Here is a 21220-nt window from a genome sequence, read left to right as displayed (position 1 = left end):
ATTCACATGATGTATATTACAGATATAAGATAGTATATATTCATGTCTGACGTTAGCTTTATGTTTCGTGCTGTTTGCTATGGAAATAGTGTGGCAAGAAACTATTAAAGAACATATGCAAAGTTTTTCATTTTATGACGTACTTCCCATTGCTACTAGATATACACAGGCTATTCCAAATAATTCAAAACGATATTTAATTATTTGTATCGTTTAGATTTGCTTAAAATAAGTTTTCAATGTGTCGAAAATGCCCCAAAATAAGTAGTACTAAACAATGATGAATACATGTAACTCACTAGTCAGCATGATCCATTTTAAGTTATGTAGCTAAATTAATACAATCACTTACCCAATAAAAAATTTTTTTTTAAAATATTGATATAATTAGTAGTATGGCCTGTTTAGAGGCTTCTATGTTCTCGTATTCTCAAAACAAGATTGGTGTTTGTCCAGTTATTTTCCTGGAAATGGACGACGCAAGTTTTACAATAGCATTCACTATTGGCAGTACACAAACTAACACATACAGACAGACACACCCACGCACACATACTTCATGAAATATCTTCGTCAATGGTGATTCTCCTCGATCTTGTATATAAAACATATGGATTGGCTTTCATTTTATGTGAACCAACAACAGCATGGTTTCTTATCTCTGCTCTGAGTTGTCGATTCTCCATATCCGCAAGCACTGTCTCGAACTCGAAGAAACTAATTATTTCATCCTGGATAGCCACCGGATATAGTTTCATAATCGTGTTAGGACCGATTTGTGACGCTGCAAGAGGTCCTGCATAAAAAACAGATTTGTGAATGCAATCGTAGCGAAATTAATTTCCTAGCACCATCAGAAACACTGGTTACTATCGATATAGCCCCGATAGTAATTCCGACTGGCGCATCTACAATGGTTTTTGTGGTTGTGAGTCTAACCACTGCAAGAGTAACAGTTGCTACTGCAGCAAGGCCACAAATAACATCTGCGACCAAACAAGTGCGTTTGTACTTGACGATCCACGCGGTTCTCTTGGTGATTTTCCTCGAAGCTATTATTCCGCTTAGATTATTTTTCACGTCGGTAACATTGTGTCCATCATAGTTCTTCTATTAATGATAACATCACATAACACCAATGAAGGACAAGCAGACTGTGTCAGAACTAATCAGATCCAGGTGGAACACATTTCTAAACAATGGCCCTTTTTACTGGTACAATTGTCACAAAATTATAGAAGACCTTTGAATGAGGAATACAAACCTTTCCAGCGAGTGTGCGTTTTGTATGTTTAGCGTCCTTTTCATTTAAAAGCGCACTTTTTATAACAGAGTATCGTCTTTTCCAAAAACTGTTATCCAAACAAGTGCATTCTTTCTGAATAACAGCCGTGATCGTTCCTTTCGCAAATGAATCAATGTTAATGTAAAATATTCGTTGGTGAATGTTACCGGGCTGGACACAGCAGTGCATACCGCTTAGCCATTGTAGAAGTGATCCCAGAGGTTTTTATTTTTGCCTGGTAGCTCACTCGTCGCTTGGGCATTTTTACGTACTAATGCGCATGATTCCAAGATCTCTTCAAGTTGGCATTGGTACATCAGTGTGGTCCCAACCCCTTAGAACTTAGTGACTAACAAGATTATATTTCATTGTATAAGCAGGTCTACTAAAACCGTTTTGAAGCTGATATTCGTCGACAAGTACCAAACAATTGCTATCAATGTTAGAATCACTGGTCAGCGGCTGCAACACCCCATTGAAAAGTATGCAACCTCATCACCGCAGTCAGAATCCATCATTAATAAAATGACAAACATAATCTTAAAGGCAAACGCCAAACACGTTAAAGTACCCTGTAGGATAGATGTGATACGTTTCAAATTGAATTTCATTTTATCCGTCGATGATATTCTGTCTTACATATGAAACATTTTCTCGTTCCGCTATTGGGGTTGCTATGTAATATTACTCATTCATCAAACTTTTGTTTTATTAATGAGGTTAATTGACTCCATCCATTATAATAAACAGATATAATAAATAATTACGATCAGGACTCCGCTCCGTTAAGATGTGAGATTTAATTTTGTCAAAACCAATTAAGTTATCGACCATTTGTTATTATGGCACTAGTTATTTCCTCATTTTCGTCGGACAACAGTTTGCTGGTGGAAGAATGTTAGCAATTTATCCATCCACCTATTGTTTTATCCCAGTATCGGTAGTACAAACGTACTCCTTAATAATCACGCCAAAAACAATGATCTCAGCGAGGTGTTTTGCGACAGCGCTTTTGAGTTACACAATAATGTCATGAATGTCAACATTAGTCTTTTGCTGTTTAGCATATTAATCTTAATATATCACAAGTTCACCTGTGCTGATATTAATAACAACTCGAATAAAAGGTCCATTAATGTTAATAAGCAGTGTGTAAATATTAAACATAATTTAATGTGGTTGCTGAGATTGGTTTTCGGCATCTGCATGCAACTCTTCATCAACAAGATGCCGCATATGGGACCATCCAGCTGAGTTGTACTAGTATAGTCAAATAAAACAATGACTGTCGTCCTCATATAGCACTAGTGCCTTTCGTTAAATAATAACAACTTCAACTGGCGGTGCAATGCAAGTCCATACGAGTCCGAATAGAAACGGTGTTGAGGTGTAACCACGTATGCTACCCAATGAGTGCCATATCTTGTTGTCAGATGTAGGTTGACAATACCGGTTTCACATGTGCGCCATCGATTCAAATGCATGTCGCATAAAGACAGCATGAAAACACTTAAAGACACCACAAAAACAATTGACCGATTTTGTCATTCCGAGTAAGTGCAGATTTGTCAACGGCATAGTCTTTTGTGTGTTTCACCGGGTAATAGAAGATCTTTGACCGATGATATTCAAAGACTTGTTCCTCGTAATAAAAGGTAATTTCATTTTTTTTACGACAACCCACCAACTCTTTCAGCGCCATTCCTGATGCAGTTTTGAAAGCTCCCTAACTCCACGGCTGAGAAAAACACAGAAATCGGTGCCAGGAATAACAATATTCAACCGGCATTTTGCAGTTGTGTCACCTTAGATTCGGATACTTTTAATGGCACTGAGGTATTATTGTGTTCTGCCTCATTACGCTCACAGAATTGTGTTTCGGTCAACGACATGGTGACATTTGCGGTCATTTATGTTACAGAAAGTGCCATTGTGACCCCAAAATCCGTTTTAATTGACTTTCACTAAGCCAGACCTTTACTTCCTGATATAACATTATCACTTAAGTTCGTCACACGTTCAATTATATTTTTCCACATGTGCATCGATGATACTTATTAACGTGGTTTCCAACTGCATAAACGATAACAAACGTGATTCTGTACTCAGTGAAGGGGTTAGCACAGGGATCCACAAAGTTAACGTTGACAACTTAACTTTGCCAACAGCGCCTACTGTACGCTACATTGTGTAGCTGCCGTTGTTCTTACGGAATAAGGTGAATGTGTGTTTAAGCTACAAAAGTGGCCTTGCGAACGTCTCTGTAAAACCCAAATATCTGACTGATTGGAATTACGCACGAAAACCTTAATGGGTTCCCAATGAATTGTTATCGACGCTGCGCAATTTCAAGGTTAAAAGTCGAATTGGAACCTGTGAATACGTCGGCGTCAGCAGCATAAATGCGGTTCATAATAATCACCAACAAAAACAAGAATGGTTCAGGTCTATGATCTGCATTATTCGCTGAATCTTGAACAATCGTTATTGTTTGGCCAGCTGTTCTTGTGTAATCATCGCTGTATCTGGCGAGTCCAATAATCGTTTTAGCAACATAGATGTTGTTAGGAATGGACTGGATTTCCTTCCCATCGAAGGAATTATGTGCACTATTAAACAATGCCATGATACGGATGCTGACAATTCCCAATTTGGCCCTGGTACCGTACAAGTTATCATCGGCCTGTATCAGATTTATATAATTTCCTAGAATGTCTCACATGACAGGAAAAGCTTAGACTTATCCGGTATTTAAATTTCTGTTTTTATAATAATTTGGGTCTTAGGCCGGGTATGAATATTACTAATGTTAATTCCAGAATCAGATGTATTTTTTAAGTGAGTGATTGTTTAGACATTATTGGTTTTGTCTAGTACTTCTTAAGAATTCTCCACTTTCCAAATCCACTTCCCATTGACAGATTTGCAACCACCGTTGAGCAGCATCACTAATGATTTTAAAATTGGCACGCGGCACTGTTTATGTCGATGGTAGTGTAACCGCATTTGGTGGTGCTCGAGACACTAATCCTCGTAGTCGATCTCTAAGCCATTGAACGCCTGCATTCCAGATTGGTTTGTCCGATCCACATCAGCACATTTGATTCAGCAATCAAGGCAAGATCCCTGTTGACTTTTGTGAGAGTATCAACAATCCATGAATAACATCCCAATGACCAGTTTCGAACAATGCAGCTTAAATGGGTTTACTTTCGTTTACAACGCGCTCGGGTCTCAAATGACAGCATACGTCACATTTAAATCTCAGATCGATCTCTGATATACAGTTGTATCTCAAATGCTTCACCTCAAAAATCTGCTACGTACTCATTTCCATCCACAAGGGTAAAACAAACATATGCCAACCAATTATTACGACATGGAACAGTATATAACCCTGAACGACTATGTCTGTTGTTTCAGACTTGGTTTCATATAATTCCCAGGTGGCGCGAGTGTCTGCTAAAACGCTAATGAATTGTTTGAGCACCATCGGTTGTGATCGGACATTAGGCCAATTGTGATAACCTCGCAGTGTTGCCAATGTGATCTCAGCGGTAACTGATTCAGACTAAATCACACTGACTTCTGGTTTTATTAATAGAGGTAACGAATTGGATTGTATTTACAAGAACCTGTTTCATGGCAGCATAGATTTTACGTAGCACAGAGACTCAGTCGTTTTAGAACTCATCATCGGTGAATGAACTATGTTCATCCTGTACATAGCTGATATCATCAACAAGTACACGCATCATTGTCCGATATGTATTTATGTCCATAACGTGATTGATTATTAACCGCTGCCAAATTGATCCAGATTCTTTAATTACATTATGGGCATTATTTTCCGCACGAACTGTGATCCCACAAGAGTATCCCATCGATCCGCATGATCGTTAAGGTCACACAGTGCACCACGACCTTCTCCTTTCGTATGGGTGTACCTATTAGTAACATTTGCTTTGACAACTTTTTTATTCGTCTATCTATTCTAATTATCATTCGATTGTACCAATTATAGGTGTAGGTTTTTGCACTAATTCTTCTGGTGGAGATACACGTTTTGATTGACGTGCAGGTGCTTGATCCGAATATTCTTCTTCCTCAGTTGGAAGGATTGATTTTAACCTGTGAATGAGTGTCATATAATATTTCATATTTTGTCATGCTCCAAGAATATTTCCAGCTTTAACCTAAAACACATATATCATTATATTGCTCAAACATTCTACCAGAGGCATCTTAGACCTGTATACCATCTTGACCCATACTATTCATCTGCTTTTTGTTGGGTCTTTGATTACTAAATTTTTCCAGTGTGAGGTTGGAAACAAACCTGCAAGCATAGGACTTAAAAGGTCCACTTACGAACTTCACCAAAGTGTTGCTTCGGTGTTTGTATCATTGAATCGTACTTTGGTGGTGGAAATGATTCTTTGATGATTTGTTCTTCATGTTCTATGACGTCATCTTCTTTGACTTTAGCCACTTCGCTGTAAAGCGCAATGGAAAATCCCTGGTATCATTGACTAAGCATGGTTGTACAAAATCCTCGTACACATCCGTGGTTGTGATACGCATCAGCATCAAGTGAGAGTTGGTGTAACTAAGTCTTGAACCTGTCCTGGTAATACGGTTTGTTCTTATCATAACAAACGCGCTCATTAACAACTTCGAAATTTCTGACGCGGCCATCCAACCTAGATTGGCTTTGCCAGCTTTAGATTTAATTTTTTATGTGAGCGGCAATATTGTCCACCATCAAAGAACTTCCGAGATGAAAAGCCTTGTCAGCGATTGCAAATAGTTGTCCGAACTCAGCATTGTTCATGAGCTTCAAAAGGTTCTTCTGAAACCCATATGTGGCCTTTGTGTTCTGATCCGTATCACTTTGTATATACGGTGCCATCCAAGTATGCTGACAAAATTCAAACACTCGATCGATCATTCTTTCGCGCACACCTACTCGTAGGCTTAGCACGTGCAACACATAATTGTGTTTGATCCTGTCTTGGTACTAGTACAAATAAATTACAGTAAATATGTGTATTTATGCATCCAGAAATCTTGTTTTCACAAAAATATCGCAACAATGTAATGCCATGTGAAACTTCAAACACTGTTACTGTGTTGTTCACACAATACAATAATATGATATCACACGTATTGGACATTTAGTGCTGACAAAATGTTTTGTATTTTGTAAAATGTTCCGTTTATTTGGATTGCCGCTTATTCTTTGATTTATAGTTATCAAAAATGTATAATATACTTTCACTATTTCAACTTAGTTTGGGACTATTTTTTACGAACAACACATGAAAGGTACAGCGTCTCTCAGAATGAACGAACTTATTCGTTCTTCTTTTTGTTTTAATACATTCTACTGAAAAAAAAATATTTCATAAATGTAATCTCAACTGGATAATGATTTAATATTAATTAGATGATACTCGTTAAATAATATCCAACTTCTGCTCGCCAAGGCTTGCGAAAGCTGAACATTATTCAACTCGTTTCATAAATTCAATATTAAATCGTTACCGATTTGAGATCCTCTGTTTATTACATAAAATGTGGTAAACAACAGGTAGACACAGCATTTCACATTTCATTTTGGAATTGTCAATTTTCTATACTACGACTCGGATAATCTTGTTGTTTGCCAAACCAAAATAAATGATTCAAGTCAGGTAGAAAATGAAATTGATTTTGAACAAGGTCAACTCCAAAATATAATTATCAATAGCATATAATTAATAAAATGAAGAAAGAAAACAATGAAAATTAAACATGCATAACAGTGATCCTACACTTTTCTGAAATATCTTCACGTTATTGCGATTTAGAAAACGCTTCGATCGGTTGCAACTGAGATTTAGCAAACTTGTCTGGGTCGCTCATGTATTTGTATAGATACACACCTCAGCAAATCAATAGTTGGGGCAATAGCGTCTTGTGGACAATACCTACAACTGAATTCAAAGTTCACCGACTTTTCAAATTGCTCACTGGCATGTCCAAGGCCGAATTCATAAACTGTAATGAATCAATGAACCGTAATTGTCCTAGCCAAAATATTATGTATTTTTCGATGTTGTTTAGAATTACGTGTATCGGTTAATTTGACACAATTGCATCTGCTTACGTTATTAGGTGGCCATCATACCAACGCAATTTATGAAACACTACAGTGATTTTTGTTTTGTTTGAGTAAATTCTGAATTGTACAAAGCAGGCGTTGGTAGCTCAGCTTGAGAGTCAGACCTGACTGGTATGTAACTTGTCATGGTTGGTTATCTTTCTTTGCACCACAGTGAATGTTTGAGAATAGGTTCAAACGATCCCTGCATTATTGTCCTCTGCAAGTTCTCTCTAATACCACCACATAAAACGTCATCACCGGTGAGCAGTTAATGGTTGTTAAATACATGCATGCAATGTTTAAGTGGATATTCTTAGGTGTGTGCTTGGTGTGTAAGTTCAGCAAACGAGCACGATTCTTTATCCATACGTAGTGCCATAACCATCCTTATTCTTGTTTAAATTTCATACAGAAGCAAAAAATCAATATCAGTTCGTCCATGCTAACCATTAAGAGCTTGTGCAAGTGGATAAAAACCTAAATCAACAGCGATACCAGGGTTAAATGTTTCAGATTTATTTAATGTAGTCTTAATAATCTGCACAGGAAATTATATATCACCACCTTAGGTCCACCTACGTATTGCCAGTATTTTTGAGGAAGGGCTTGGTGATCACGTGCCGGATGCAACGCAGACAAAATCGTCTATTCCAAATATAGATTATCAATTTTTTTATACTTTAATAACTGACCTTTGCGGAACCCAGCCTGGTGTGGGTATGTAGCTGGGTTACAGAAACGGTTACAATGCACTTCGACTTGCGTACATCTTTCGAGAGTCCATCCGGTTGCAGAATAGATGTATTTCTCCAGTGTCTCGAGAATCTTTTCAAAACCTTTGTCAATTTTGTCATTGATGGCTCTGGTGATGGTACCGTTCAGGATTGTACGAGTACCACTCTGAATCCACGGTTTAGTAGCTTTTACTCCATCCTTGTCACTCTAATTAGCAACATACCCAAATGGGCATTAAGGACATTACCTACTTTAACTCCAGAATGGCCAAAGATTTGATCAAAATTTGACAAAAGCAGTTTGGGGTTTTGCTTTTACTAAACAAATTACTTTAATAAATGCTGAGCCCCTTTCTTTGTTGCCGCTACAAAATCTTGATTACGAATATTATGAAACTATAGAAACACTGTATGATAATTTCTGGAAATATCTCCTGGGATCCGAGACACAGGTCAACAAAATAGTTTCGCACAGCGTGCATGAATGTTGCTTTGTGTTTATTATTATAGATATAAACTCTTGATGCAGATCTTAATAAATTCTCAAAAAATATGCTTTCGACTTTAAAACTACTCTATTACTAAATGTCCCGAAGAACGTTGACGCAAAATATGGGGTCACATATGAAAGAGATTTACCATCGATAATACCATCAAATACTTAGAGTTTTTGCCAGAAATCGTTGATTAAACAATACAATCACAAATGGCTCCACAGCATTAAAATGACACCCAAGGAAGCATCTTCGGCTGACAAAAAGCAGCAGGTCACATACGACTTTTGTTTAGATCAAAATTCAAAGTACTTGACCACGTAAGAATTAGCAGACATAAAGGCTACATTAGAAACGAGATACACCCTCAGGACCGAAGAAATCTTTGTAGCCAATCGCGTTTTAAAGACCATTCTAGTCACCTAAACACTCAAATCTGCCTCAGGAGAGCCCATCCAAGGTTTTTATTACGAGCAGGGATTACTAAAAGAAACCCAGACAGGACGTATTCAGGATGAAAAAAGTGATCTCTACCCGAGGTAAGAAATCTCTTGTCAAGTGATTTGGTTATCCTGAATAATTCAACTGGTTGATTCCAACGACATCAATGTCGCCATCGTCTCATCAAACGCCAAAGAATCCGAAATAATGTTATTATACGCCTTGTATATGCTCTTCCCAGAGACCGTCTTACATTTCGTCGCATCCTCTCAAATATACGATTGAACGCATACTCAAATTTTATAAAATGTCACACGACCCACCAAATGAACTCGATTCACCCTATTCAGACAACAATAAAACTGACCTCGCTCTTAAGTCGAGAAGTTAAAACGCTTCAGATTATTTTTATGTAGTATTGCTGATTATATCGCTGAAACGGAAGCTGAAGATACGCCTCACTAATTTTTCACTCTCATAGTCGTCTTCACTCTCCTCGCAATATATTATCGCAGGCACATAACTTAAATCCTTAATCGCATACGCTATTATCACTCCATATTTTATGAACAATGATTAACAAATACGAAAATTGCCTTTTCTGGGGCAATTCTGGCATGAATAAGACAGAACGTAAGCGCTAAACGTTAATATGTAAAGCGTTTTAAATGTAAAGGAAAATAGGTGTCCGAAGTATTCGAACAAACTGAATGAAAATAGATGCATAATTTTTACCTTGTTTCAAAACAAAATGAAAGTTTATAAGTCGTATCGTTGACTGTAATGCATATTACATTCAAATGTATAATTTAGGATACATACATTTTTGTTTGACAGGAGCTTTTTAGGCTACACATTTATAATCCACGAATATAGGTGTCACAATGGATAAGAAAACCTTTGGCAATTTAATTTTTAATTGTATTTATTAAAAGGGTCCTGGATAAAAATCATATACATCTTAAAAGAATAGACAGGGACATATTTTGTCAATATATGTTTCATCTGGAACTGAGAATAGACCGAAAATGACTCTTACAGTACCTACCCTTTTGTATGTTGAACAAGGTCATTGAGTACACATTTCTCTTTACAAAGCTTACTTAGAATGTTTGCGTTTGCTTTACGCGCAGTAATTAAGTGTCACACATAAGTATAAACTAAACCAAAGTTTGATGTTTAAGATTATACAGATTATTCATACACTATTAATTGATGATGATGTGGACAAAATTATATGAAGGTTAGTTCTAACCACGATGCACTGATTCGCTCTCGACCCAATGAGTATTTGTTATTACCAGATTAACGGACATTATGATTTATGTACAATACACATCTTGTTAACGGGACCGAAGTTCTTGTCCCAAAACATCTTTTGAAAACCTTTGTATTGTCCTATTATCATTATTAACAAAATGCAGATAAATTCCACATGATAACAATTATAATCGTGAAATGAACCATCTGATAAGTAATTTAAACAGGTAACTAAAGAAAAAAACATGCTGCAACGTATATTCTTCCGGATTCAAGGTATATATAGTTACAGTTCTGTGGTGGTTTACTTTCCTCTCCTTGTTTCAAGGTACCGATTCAAATTATTAACTATGTCAGTCAAGACAATATTTTGAAATGATAATCAATATACGAAATATGTTGTGTGACTGCACTTGTTTCGTGCTGATTTAGATTGTATGGTCTACACTACTTGTCCTCATTTTGTCCTTCTTTTCATTCTTTCATTACATACTCGATTGAAAAGAATACTGAGATCCCATGTTCTGTTTTGCATGTTACAGCAAAATTGCAAATACTAAAATGCATCAATTTCTTCAAGATGGCATGAATCATGGAAAATTGCTTCTGCTGATACCAATATATGCCAGGGATATTGTATACACTGCCAAAAAGAAGCACAAAGACGGAGTCTTTAAGAGGCTTATCATTTACAGAAACAAGCATCCCATGGAATACTGCTGGATTTAATGATTTTCAATTTCGCTCATTTTTGGCAAAATTCTCAAGCTCCATGTGACGTACAGATTGTACAGTTGTTAGCCAATATGTTTATGCAGGCTGAAATGAAGAAAAGTTGGAATTGCGAAGACGTGTGTTTTTTTAGAGTGCCAGAAATAACCTGAATGCAAGTCTTAACCAAAGTGTTATCGATGGACGAACAATAGTAGCATAGTATGCATGCATACCATATGTAATTTGGAGCATGAAACAGTGAAATTATTCATAGAGGTCCAAAGGGTGAAAATTGATGATACCAATTTGCTAGTATCATACATTTCAACTGTTTAGTTAATTCAGACCAGGTTCTTCTCCAGGCTTTCAACTTTTAATATATATATATATATATATATATATATATATATATATATATATATATATATATATATATATATATATATATATATATATATATATATAATCTACCCTCGGATACGATACCAGAACATAAGAATCAGTTTTATTGCTAACCAACTGACACCTATCATTCTTGCAATATAATTTATTATAAGGTACACTAAGGCAGGAGTGTGCTCACATACATACATGCATCCATATATACGTACATACGTACATACATACATACATACATACATATGAATACGACAACCCGTTTGAAATGGAGCGAGGAAGTCAATAGTTCAATGCTTTTTCAGCGAATCGAATATGAATTAACGCAGTCTCTAAGATCATATGATTTTTACTATAACAACTGTAATTGAAACATGGGTATATAATTTGAAAATGCTGGTGTTAACTACTTTTTCTGCAATTCTATGTTTGAGACCAAATTATATCTTTGGTCCACTGCAGCAGTAACATAAACAAACGGTAATGATGAAAAAGAAAAAAGTTAATGCTACTTTTGTTACTTTTGTCCTAATATAAAAAGAAAATTGTGGTATGAGATGTGTTTGTGAAACTTAACTTAAGAAACGGAGTGATAACAAAAACATATTTTTGTAAATCACTTCATATGAAATCCCAAAATCACTATAATAAAACTACATTTTACATCCAGTCTACTAAAAGTCTTTCTATCAAAAATACCGCATGATAGACTGATCAAAAACGCGTGTGTCAGACAGATGCTTTTCATTTTGTTGTTTCAAAGCCATTTGGCAGTACATGATAGGTTAGGCATGGTGGCTAGCATATCTGGTGGAGCAAAGACACATCGCAGAACCAATTATGACAGGGAACTACATGCAAACATTTTAACATACTTATATTGGCCAAAACGAGATTCGTACAGCATGCGTATTAGACAATTCGGCTACCGGGGGCCCTAAAGCAGGATGATCGGGGTTTACGAAGTTAAATTCTTTCTTTAGGTAAGAAATATATCCCAACTCTTCTTCTCTTATTGATCATGGACTTCTTTGCTGTAAACTAAGCATATTAGGTTTGTCTAAAAGGTAAGTCTTTTTTAAACGGTACTTATGAAATTAATGACATGATTATTATCCCAACTGAAGAAGAAAAAATATTTTTTGTGGAAGTGTTGTTGTGTGGTTTAACAAATTGTATATAGTCGTATTATGATAGTGTTTCACTAAATCACTGTTCGGATACAAATGTATGAGTCTAGCATTACAGTAAACATAATAATATGTTACAGTCTCCTAAAACATGTATGTACCACTTCAAACAGAGTGATGAACGAACAGAAAAATGAACGGTAATGGAATGCATAACGAACGATTACCGCTGTGGGAAACATTGTGGAATGAAAACATGAAGGCTAAACAATAAATAATAAAACCATGAGACCAAAAATGAAAAACAGTAAGTGACAAGCTATAAACGCTAAACGGTTAGTGATACATGAAAGATAAACGAGACTGAGCACTGAAAACAAGATGCTTGAACAAAACGACTCCAAGAGGTCACCTGCACGCAAATACCCATTTTTCTGTTTATTGACATAGATAAAATAATTCATTCATTTTGCGCTTACTTTACTTCCTCAGCTATAATTACTGTTCTGTAATTTATACAGATATTATTATTGTTATGGTTCTAACTCTCATTTAAAAAACACCGGAATATCCGGGATTAATCTGCTGATGCATCGATTTACGTTAAGAAAACTGATAATTATTTGTTTCTCCTTCTGTAGGTCAATTCCAACTTAGTTTCAAATTAGTCATCTTAGTTGATACCGTTTAGGAGCTACGTCGAATGAAACATTAATCCATTAGGCACAGACATAGAAAAAAACCTTTGTAAATTCAACACTTTATATTGTGTTTATTGTTTGTCTTGTGATCTCTTAATTGAGCGCGCCAAGGCTATTTAAATCTAGTTTTCACTGTTAGCTGTTAGAATCAATTATCGTTATTAATCCTTGACCTACACGATCCCTTGCTGTGATCAAGATTTTTCTTTTATAGGATTTAACGCCACTTTTTATACATCACTTAATATATCATGCTGAGGCAGCTGACCTGCACAGGTATCGAACTCGAGACACTTGGATTACGAGTCCCCTACGCTCTATTTACTCAACATATATATATATATATATATATATATATATATATATATATATTGTTTTCAAAAACAATATTTTGTTAGCAGCCTCAGGAATTATGAATTTGAACAATTACCTGCCATATATATAGTGAGAGAGAAAGAGAGAGAGAGAGAGATAAACCACTGTCTTCCGTTTGAGTCAAACGGATAATCTTCTTTACAACGGTCACTTTCCAGAACAAATCTAGTATATTTAAGCAACTTTAACAGTTGCTGAATGTTATATTTGTGACTGATCACACCAATTAAAGTATAGTACAATGCCAAGAACCTTAAATCAGACACAATAAACATGTTTACTTCTATCAATAATGATCGTGATATTACACCCATGCACACAGATACTATTTTAGCTATGTATTCGCTGTTGACATAATACAATTCATATGTTACGAGTTTAGGATCGAATAAACAGTAACACAGGAAAAAGTGAAAACAACAAGCTTTGCAAGCTATGATAATTTATTTCGCTGGAACAATTCTGTACAAATAAAAATATATGAACTTACGGTTTTATGAACCGAATCCAAAAATAATCCAGTAATAATCCGGGAATAAAATTTTAGAAGTCCTAATAACAAAATGTTTTACTGATTTCAAGTTCGAGTTCCAACGAAGAATCAAAGATGGAAAACGATGACCTGTAACCTGTAGTCTTGAAGTCTAGAATTTCTTGTAGAAACAATAAATATATATAAACAAATAGACTTCTAATAACTACTTTGACGATTTTCTTGGTTTAAAATCACAAGTCTTAAACTCTGAACGCTATACAATTAAGTGAATTGAATTGAAAATAAATAAAATTTTCGTAAAATTGTCAGCATGATACTCAATTTGTGGCTACACTCAGCGGAAAGATAAAGACAGTTACTTATTACACGCAGCTCACGTCCTTAAAGCAAATGAACTCTACAGCTTCAGCTAGGTGGTTAAAGAACCTCTTCATTACAATTAAATCAGCTCATTCAGATTACATTAAATGTAACTCTATCACAGGACATACACAAACAACAAAATAGCCCACGTGAATAACCTATACATGTGACCTGTTATACCAGAAATTCACAGCGGCATCCTCAGGCCTATAACAAATAAAGCAGTATGACACGGACGTCCAGCTGCATATACTGAATCGGTGATGATAAATAAAAATAGAAAACTAAAATCACCAGGCTTTGCATTACCTCACCCTCACCCCAAGCAATAAAACATCGGGGTGATGATGCAATCTCCTTTTGAAGAAAAAATTATTAATTAATTATTAAATTTCTCATTTTTAAAATATTGCTGTAAATTTGGACTCTTTCTTACAAAGTATACTTATTCGCAACGTTGGTGAGGTCTACACTTCACTGTCAGTGCAACAAAGTGTTAATTATGGTGTAGTTTAAGAATGTATGTTGACGGGTTATGGGTGTTACATGAGGCGTATCGACAAAGGTTTGGGAACTGTAAAAAGACTCTGGAAAGACTCATGTCGAATTTGCAAGAGAAAGAGAACAACTGTTTAACGGGTGCTGCTCAGCCGAGAAAGTTTTTCCAGACCACGATAACCTCGGACGACTCATATTGGTTGAAGAGTTCAAGAATTATGGTCATAGTGTCGTTATAACGTACTTGAATGAGCTGTTATAGCTGACGATTGTTTCTTGACAGTTTACTTTGCCCGTAAGTCTTCCTATTAGTAGTTTTCTGGTAAATACACATCTCACTCTCATATGAGTACTTCTCAATCGGACACAACTTCTTTAATCAAATTTCTGATAAGACTGATCAGAAAAACTTATATTTTTATACGTTCACTTTTTTAAAGAAGAAATGCCAAATTTTTTTTTATTACTACAGGCTGAAAAATCAGCAGCCGAATCAAGACAGAGCTATTCCCAATACTCGTACTTTTATGAGGTCAAGGTCACGGCCATGGATTAAAACAAATAAATTCATTGGCTCAAACAAGCCCCTATTCTGATTGTATTATGAAGAATTGTTAGCCATTAATATTGAAAAGCTTTATACCACCTATTGGTGATTCTTCCAATTATTTCCCTATTAAAATGTTTAGGGACATATGAGATTCTCAGAGTAGTTTCTTATTATGTACTTTTCCTTTCTCTGATAAGTCTATTTCTAGTAAAAGTGTTCAAATTTAGGAAGTAGAGTGCGGTTTTGTTACTGTTTCTCTCCACTGCATAAATTAAAACGTCATCATCTCTTGACTGGTGAGATTCTGAATAGTGACGTCTTTACCCTTTGAGGTTATTCATTTAGTACTAGGCAATGACCTAGCTGACAAAAAGTTGTGGTCAATCTACTTGTGAATGAGATGCCTTGTTCGGATCAAAAAGTATAACCTATTGGAACTGAAATTTCTGAATTTATCCAGCTTGTGCAGTTTCTAGAGCCATGGTGAAAAGGAACTTTTGATAATGATGTTGACAAGGAAATAGTTCCTTTAATTGTCGCATTTGTTGATCAGACCTTTGATGAGGCCACTTGTGCTACTGGTATTGATTAATCAAGAGGTATTGATCACATTGGTCCTCTTTTTACTAATAATTATCTTTATTCTAATCGGGGTGACAAACGACAATCACTAATTGTCGAGCGCGAGAGGGAACAAGATACCGAGATCTCCTATTTGTTTCAGAGCGATATTAGCAAACCTAAAGCCACAGAAGTAATATTTTGTTATTTTTTAACATATTGGTCCTTATAAGAAAATGGAGACCACATGAGGTACCCGCTGATGTCCAGTGTTCACTGAGCTGTCATATTGTTGTTCTAAGTCGTATAGGCATGAAAACCTTACTATATCCCATAAAACTCATTTGGCTGGTCATTTAGTGGTCAATAAGACTGATTACAAGATCCTGAATCATTATTATTGACCAAACATTAAAAGTAATGCTTGTCAATACCGTCAATCTTGTTACACGTCTTTATTGTAGGAATTCCAATCAGGAGATACCAAAGGTTCATCTGCAACCTATCCCTGCACTTGACTAACCATTTAGCAGAATAATGGTAGATTGTATCGGTCCTTTACCTAAGACCTAATTAGGCAACCAATAATTGCTGATCATAATGTGTGTGTCGACAAAGTTGTCAGACGCAATGCTTTTGAGGTATATTAAGACCAAAATAATAGTTAAAGCTTTGATAAAGTTTTTTTACGCAATATGGCCTTCCGAAATCTATCCAATCTAATCAATGTTCAACGTTAATATGTGGCATTTTCCAGCAAGTTATGAATGATTTAGGTATCCAACAATTTAAAACTTCTGTCTATTATCCTGAAAAATTAAGGATGTTTTTCATCAGTTAAACCCCATACTTAACAGTGCACCGGTTATTACAGCTCAAAATTTCAGTCATTCATTTAAAATGTATGTTGATGCAAGCGATGTTGGGGCAGGTGGAGTTTTGATTCAAGAAGACAAAAATGGTGTAGATCATCCAGTGTACTATTTTTCTAAAAAAAACAACTTAAGCAAGCACCGAAGAAATTATTCCACAATCGAGAATGAATGTTTGGCCTTGATTCTGACTTTGAAAGAATGGTAGCCTATATTAATTAGGTCAGTTCCTTCTTCAATTATTAAATTCAGTAATCACAAAACCCTTACTTTCATTAGCAAACTGAAACACAAAAGTCAGAGATTATTAAGGTGGAATTTAATAATGCTGGAATGCAACATTTACATTGGGCAGATGTTGTGAAATGATAATCTAACTGCAGTTGCACTTTCACGTGTATATAAGTATTATATTGCTCCATGTATGTTTTATAAAATTAATAAGACATCATCTTATGTAATTTAATTTTATTTATATTTGACTAATGTGTAAAAGAAATATTTATTGTATACATCCTTCTTTTCTTTATGAGGGGAGGTGTTATGCATATGTATTTTATATTGTTTACTGTCTGTTCTCCATGATTATGTCATATGTTTATCTGTATCTTGTAACCGACCATTGAACAAGATCAAGTTAATTATCTATATGACTTGTGAACATTTATTTTGCAAACAACATAGTACATAGCTAATATTTTTCTATGATTATATATCAAATAATCAGATCACAATGTTTATAACTATTTGGAATTTTATTCACATTATTGTTAAGTTCTTAATGAAGTTTCACTTCGTGATTTTTATTGCTGAATATTACAAAACTTGTTGGTTTTCACTCTTTTCGGTTATTTTATAAATGCATACATACATACATACATATAATTATATATATAATTATATATATATATATATATATATATATATATATATATATATATATATATTAACTTCTGGCTGTCTGTCTTTATATATATATATATATATATATATATATATATATATATATATATATATATATATATATATATATATATATATATATATATATATATATATATATCAGTACTGCAACACCCTGTTCTGTGTTTTTACTTTGTCTGCTGTTTCTAGCTGTTGTTGTTACACTGTAGTCAAAAGGTCAATAAATTCCAAGTCTATCATGCTATTCTCTTTCGTTTAAGCTATCTGCTCCTGAGACAGTCAATTGTCATTTTATTGTTTGTTTTTACATTTTAGTGATTTCTACCACATACGTACAAGAGATAATTAATTACCTAATTTATTCTGCCAAATGGTGAACTCAGATTTGCAAAATATTATGAAACCCTTTATAGGCTGATTTCCAATTTTTGTGTAAATTCAGCTTTGAACTGATGACGTAGTATCTGAATGATTGAAAATCTGCTTAATTACACACACACACACACACACACACACACATATATATATATATATATATATATATATATATATATATATATATATATATATATATATATAATCTTGGTTAAAGTGACAAAAAACAAACTATTTAAAATCTTAGAAAAAGCCAGGTCTCATATCGGATGTAAGCCACTGCTGCAAAGTTTAGTTACTCATGGTATTGGTACCACCACTTTTGTACAAATGCTTCCGAGTCAGGTTCACCCGAAACGTTTTAAGCTTCCTGCCAGTTCTGAATCTGTGTCCACAACGGAAGCTAGGCCGTACTGCCTAACTGTATTGTTGATTTGCGATCACACTGGACAGTTGTTTTGCTGAATTTTCACCCGACAATGGCCTACTGCCGAAAAATGAGAATAATTTTACATTAAAATACAATCAAAAAAATGATTAGGTAGAAAGAATACTTGTAAGATCTTGTTTGAGGTATTCAGGTTAATTCCTGATACAACTAGTGACTTTTATACTAACTGACACTACTACCAACCCGTCTTTCTAACATTCATTTTGACAGCAAAGAGCTATTTTTATTAATTTCCTGTGACTACGATGCGAAAAGAATAAGTTTTATGATAATTTGGGTCATGCCTTATACCTCAAGAGTTAGTGGGGTGTCAGAATACGAAACTAGTGATAGCTGACGTACCCTGGCCTGAATGGCCGACAGAGTAGCATTCCACTCGGATAGTGTCTTACTACGGCTAATATTACATGCACTTCGCATATACACACTATGTGTCTAAACGTATACTTACCGTGTATACTGACGATATATCACTAAATCTGATTTATATCTGTCCAACCGTATACTTACCGTGTATACTGATGATATGTCACTAAAGCTGATTAATATGTGTCTAAACGTATGCTTACCGTGTATACTGACGATATCTCACTGATTTATATGTGTCTAAACGTATACTTACCGTGTGTACTGACGATATATCACTAAAGCTGATTTATGTGTCTAAACGTATACTTATCGTGCTTACTGAAGATATATCACTAAAGCTGATTTATATGTGTCTAGAGGTACACTTACCGTGTATACTGATGATATATCACTAAAGCTGATTTCTATGTGTCTAAACGTATACTTACCGTGTGTACTGACGATATTTCACTAAAGCTGTTTTATATGTGTCTAAACGTATACTTACCATGTGTAGTGACGATATATCACTAAAGATGCTTTTTATGTGACTAAACGTATACTTACAGTGTGTATTGAAGATATATCACTAAAGCTGATTTTTATGTGTCTAAACGTATACTTATCGTGCATACTGTCGATATATCACTAAAGCTGATTTGTATGTGTCTAAGCGTATACTTACCGTGTGTACTGGCGATATATCACTAAAGCTGTTTTATATGTGTCTAAACGTATACTTACCGTGTATACTAATGACATGTCACTAAAGCTAATTTATATAGGTCTAATCATACACTTATCGTGTATACTGATCATCAAACAGTATATACTAGAACAAATGCTCGAGAAGAATTCATACCTTTATAAGTTTGATCTGGTTTTTATTTTATGAATAGAATTTCTCATTTTATTTCATCTGGTATTGTATGAGTGGAAATTTGAGTTGGTTGAGCTTGTTGGAAATATCCAACATAATATTATCTAATAATTTTGTCTATTTACAAACACCAACAATGATGTATGGCCAGTCTTAGCAACGACGTTGTACCCACGCTTTGAGTATCTATCTCTCGTGCAAGAACATAGCTTCTTAGCACTGAGCACCTGAGAGCTGTTACACCAATTTATACTTCCAAAATCACTATTGGAAATTCCGTACATTTACAAAGTATAGTCGATAGAATTATTTTTTAAATAGGTCCCTTCAGCTATATTTCCAACGTGAGACAATATATTGTCGTTTTCCATCTCCGGATTTCCTGCAAAAATATCCAAAGCCTCAGAATAGGTCTGATCTGGCACTACTACTGGTACAACAAAAAATTGATGAGTACAGTAAGAAGAAAAAAAGAAATCTAATTATTTACAAAAGGGAAAGAAATTCGCTGTGAAAAAATAATTCCGTTATCTCATATTCTTTAGTATAATGCAAACGCTATTCTTGGGTTGGTGACTCGAAGGGTATTAACAGAAAAAACTCGGGATGCAGCGCCATCAATTGTTTCTCTACCAATAGTCTTTTTCATCACGCCACCTAAAATATCTCTGATGTTCAACTTGAGCATACATTTGAACAAATACAAGTACATGTTCAGACGGGCTTGGTAATGTTAATAATCTGTGATTCTGTTCTTTTTTCTAATTCACTATAGTCACAATTAAACTTATATTTTTGTAATGTACTGCTTGTTCTTATCCCATGCTATATTACCCTTATTTCTCTATATTCTTGATTAAACCTGAGAATTTTGAAAATAAGTTTTTAAAAATTTAAAGCAGATTTCAAAGATTCATCTAAATCATCAAGAGTGTGTCACGTATCGTCTGATTTATTGAGACTTAAAATAAGTTGTGTCACCAACTTTTATTCTGCTCATATTTTTATTTGTGTTTCTTCTCATAAGAGACATTATCTCCGCATTCAAAATAAATATATATAGACAAGGAGAGTCACCTTGTCTACTATCTCTTTCAATATTAAAACATCTATAAACCTGTACATTAATAGCCATATTTGATTTAATGTTATAATAATAAAGCTTAATTCTTTTTAAAACCGATCACATTATCTCTATGAACTACTATGTAGAACTGAAAGCAT

The sequence above is a fragment of the Sinohyriopsis cumingii genome, chromosome 6 (genome assembly GCF_028554795.1).
Source record: "Sinohyriopsis cumingii isolate HCF-2022 chromosome 6, ASM2855479v2, whole genome shotgun sequence".
In the NCBI taxonomy this organism is placed as follows: Eukaryota; Metazoa; Mollusca; class Bivalvia; order Unionida; family Unionidae; genus Sinohyriopsis; species Sinohyriopsis cumingii.
This window is presented reverse-complemented; position numbering follows the sequence as displayed.